This window comes from Marmota marmota, unplaced genomic scaffold (assembly GCF_001458135.2).
Source record: "Marmota marmota marmota unplaced genomic scaffold, marMar, whole genome shotgun sequence".
In the NCBI taxonomy this organism is placed as follows: Eukaryota; Metazoa; Chordata; class Mammalia; order Rodentia; family Sciuridae; genus Marmota; species Marmota marmota.
Window position 1 is genome coordinate 4,975,738 of NW_026000205.1, and position 4,258 is coordinate 4,979,995.

General features: G+C 55.1%; 1 protein-coding gene across 1 annotated transcript in view; it reads left to right on the plus strand.

Annotated features, from left to right (window-relative positions):
* Positions 1-3,290: 3,290 nt before the first annotated feature.
* Positions 3,291-4,258, plus strand: part of Exoc3l2 (exocyst complex component 3 like 2) — a 21,399-nt gene continuing 20,431 nt past the window's right edge. The window contains exon 1 of the mRNA XM_015496707.2: positions 3,291-3,426. The gene's annotated coding sequence lies outside the window, so the exon portion shown is untranslated. The remainder of the gene's footprint in view (positions 3,427-4,258) is intronic.

Sequence of the window (4,258 nt, forward strand, 5' to 3'; positions counted from 1 at the left end):
GTCCTCCAGTGTCCTCTGCACCTCCGCTGGGGTCTGAGGACCCTCTGTCCATCCGCATGACCCCGAGCAGGCACCCGATTTTTCCAGGGCTCCCTCTCCCGGGCTATAAAATGAGGGGTTGGGTCTGCATGTGACCTCCCTGGCCGGGCTGAAGCAGGTGCGGAGGAACCCTGCACAGGTGCATAGCTGCAGGGCACGCTGCTCTCTGGGTGGAAAAACAGAACAGAGACGGCAAGAGCTTTGCCTGTGGGAACCGCCGGAGTCCTCTAGACCAGGGTGGGATGACAGCAAGAGCAACACCACTTGTTCTGTTCCTAGAATCACATGCCCTGGGAGGAGGTCTGTGTCCTGCCTCCAACTGTCGAAAAGTCTGCTCACCTTCCTGAACCTCAGTTTCCCTTTCTGAAAAACAGTTTTGTTTTTTTCTGAAAAACAGATGTTTCCAACAGTGTGCTGGAGCTAGCTCAAGCAAGCTGATCATTACAGTCTCAGGAATTTTGGGATGGTTGTTAACCATGGCCATTATTAAACATTAAATTATGCAAACATGCAATTAAATAAATTATATTAAAAACAAAGGTAATATACACTCATACATTCTAATTATTTTGCTCCGTTTTCCCATATTCTATGATCCTGTGCTTCTTTACCTATTGTAGCTGTTTGATGAAGCTGCTGTGTGGGAGTGGGCTACTATGTATCTCTTCCCAAAAATGCTTTCTGGGGCTGACCTTGGTAGCTTGAAATTAGTAGTGGGTATTCTTACATAATGGAAATTGCCAAGTGTTACATACAAATCCTCCTCCTCCTCCCCCCAGCAAGTTGGTCATTGAAGATTTCCCAGCATGTCTCTGGTTGAGATCTTCATCCCTGTAGATCATGGAGACCTCTCCCATGCCAGGCCCTGAGCACTTAACCCTTTCTGCCACCCCATGGGGTAGAGGTCAACTCTATCAACCCATTTGTAGATGAGGAAACAGAGGTCCCAGGAAGACAAATCACATGCAGAAACTGACGGGCAGTGAGTGGTAGGACTGGGATTGGAACCCAGCTGTCTCCCAGCTCCAGAACTTGTGCTTTTAACCACGATGGTTCCCTGTTTCCGGATAATAACAGCAGCAACTGCAGTGTGCAACCAATCCAGGAGAATATCTAAAGTCAAGTGCTTCCCGGGAGCTGGATTAGAACTTCATTATTATCAGAATTCAGCACGTGAAGCCTAAGGAGTATTAAAGATAGAGGCAAAGGCGGTGGGGGAGAGTTCAGGATGGGTTCTAGAAGCTTAGTGATCCCAAAGCTCTGTGGGGTGAGGAGTGGGATCCTGGGGTGGAATAAGGGGGTCAGACACCACCCACCTCCCCCAAGCCCTTCCCAGTCCTAGCCCAGACAGCTGCAGTCCTCCCGTGGACCACACGGGGGCAGCACATGCCTCCCCACACCTGCAGGACACACTTTGGGGCCCACCCCTGTGCCCCATTCCTCAGAACTGTTCCCACCCCATTTCCAAGATGGGGAAAAGTGAGGCCTACACAGAGAAAGGCTACAAAGTAGATGAACCTTGAAAACATATGTTTAGTGAAAGAAGTCAGATCCAAAATGATTCCATTCATAAGAAATGTACAAAATAGACAAATTCTTAGACAAATCCTAGTGGTTGTCAAGGGTTGAGGGGAAAGAGGGCTGGGAGTGCCTGTAATGGGTACAGGATTCCTTGGGGAATGATGGGAATGTTCTGGAATTAATGGTGATGCTTGCAGCTTCCTTGTGAATAAACTAAAACCCACCGAATTGTATGTTGCAAAGGGCAAATTTTGTGCTATGTGAGTATAGAGTTCAAACAAATTTTAAAATTAAAAAAGAGGGGGCAGGGGATCTGACAGTGGTCACGGCCCACGATGGGCCACTGGTGACCCAGGACCTCCTGCAGAGGCTGCCGGACAGTGCGGGGGGGGGGGGTGGGCGGCCGAGGCCTGCTCCTTCCCCTCCTGCTCCACCACCCAACCAGCCCTTCCCCCACAGACTATTGTCCTTGGAGTGGGGCCTTCAGACCTTGGAATCTTAACCCTTGACCCACTTCCCCTAGCCTCAGTGTCCACTGAGCTCAGAGAAGAACTGCTGACCATCTGCAACCACAACCTCACCCCGGCCAGTGAACACTTGTTTCAGGGTGAACACTGACTAAACCTAGAAACAGCCTTGGCCTGCTCTTGGTGGTAGAGAGCTTGCCTGGCCTGCAGGAGACCCCAGGTTCCATCCCCAGCAGCCCCCCCCACACACACACACACAGGAAAAGACCCTAGCTGGGTGCAGTGGCCCACGCCTGTAATCCTGGTGGCTGGGGAGGCTGATCCTCAACTGGAGTTCAAAGCAAGCCTCAGCAACTTAAGGAGGCCCTAAGCAACTCTAATAAAATATATACTTTTTAAAGGCTGGGAATGTGACTCAGTGGTTAAGTACTTGAGGTTCAATCCCCTGAACAACAACAACAAAAAAAAACAAAACAAAACACCTGACCCCCACATCCAACCCTACCCCCTCCCGTCTCAGACCTAACCACACACTTCCTGCCACCTTGTCCACCACCAGCTCCCTGGCAGGAGGAGCATCCCCAGAACCACCTCCGACCTCAATCCCAGTGTGTCCCACAACAGGTGCATTCTGCGTTCGCGAACAGGTCTTTATCTAGTGCCTACTGTGGACCATGAGCACAGTGGACTGAGTCTGCTTTGCCACGTTGACATTGGAGCAGGAGAAGCAGGGCAGGCACATCTGATGGTTTCAGGAGCCCACAGAGCAGCCGGGGCCTGGCAGAGAGGGGCTGGGCAGCGGGGAGTCTGGAACTGAGACTAGGAAGACGGCGAAGGTGGGGGCCGGGCAGTTTCCTGGGCAAAGCAATAACCCCCCCAGGCCCAGCACCCACCAGACCAACGGGGCTTCCTCCCAGTCTTCACCTCACAACGGGAGACCCCAGAGCTGGGGGGGCTCCTCTGGAAATGCCCACCGGCTCCTCTGGAAATGCCCACCGGCTTCTCTGTCCAAGGCCTCAGGCTTTGCTTGGGCTGGAAAGAGGTTTTGGGCTCCAGTCCAGGGTGGGGTGTCTCCCTGGGGTGCCCAGGATGGTGTTGTCACCTCGGGAGGCGTGAAGAACAGGCAGGGGGCGGGTGGATTCCGGCCTGGGGCAGGGGGGGCGGTGAGGGTGGGGACGGCTGTGGGCCTGTCCTTCCCAGGCCAACCGCAGCCTGCCTAAAAGGGCAGACAGATAATGAGTCCTTCCCGCCCCTGGCCCCAGAGAGGGAGGGGTTTCCTGACAGGAAATTGTCCTCCTCCAAGCCACCCCCCCCAGATCTAAGCTCTCAGCAGCCCTGGCCCAAGTAGCCTGGGGACAGGACAGCAGTGGGGACACAGAGACAGGCACCGAGGACAGAGGTGAGTGTGCAGCAGGGAGGGGGACACACCCTGGGGTCCCTTCAGAGAAGAAGCACAGCCCAGAGGTGGGCTGGACTGGTGGCCACTGCAACCTGCACCTTGAACCAAGAAGGGGCTGGGGGCCAAGAGTGGCCTGGCGCTGGTGGGTGCCAGGGGGAGGGCAGAGGAGACGGGCAGGAGGAAGCTCGCCCGAGGCCTTGGGGGCTCCGGGGGCCTTGGAGAGCCCCAACCCACTGCTGGAGGCCAGACGAGACCCTGGGTCAGATGTGCTCTGAATGCAGATGGGAAGACTGAGGCCGGGAAGGCACGGCGTCTCCCGAGATGGGACACAGCATCGGCCAGGATTGGAGACGCTGAAGATGAGATTGTGTTTGGGCGAGGATTAGATTGGGGTGGTATCATGGGCTTCGGGCTTGGGGACATGTGACCTGTGAGGACAGCGCTCCAATGTAGATGCTGGGGACTAGATAGTGGCAGAATCTGCAAACAGAGGTGAGGGTTGCTGTGGAGGATTGGGGGCAGCGAGGAAGAGGAGGAGGGGCCCAAAGAGGGAAGCTCTGGTGGCCGAGACATCCTGCAGGGGAGCCAGCCGGGAGGCAGGGGGCTTGCTTGCGGGATGCCTCGGAAGTGAGTCAGGGGCCCCGGCACTGGAGGCGACAGGGCACTGGAGAGGGCAGGATGTCGGGAGCCAGCTTGCAGAGGCTGGAGCCAGGAAGGGGACAGTCAGGACCCATTGGGGGCAAGCCTTGATGCTGTGTTTGGGGAGTGTTGGAAATAATTTGGGGGGGGGGTACTGGATTCAGTCTGGGGGGATATAGGCTGTCTCTTATAC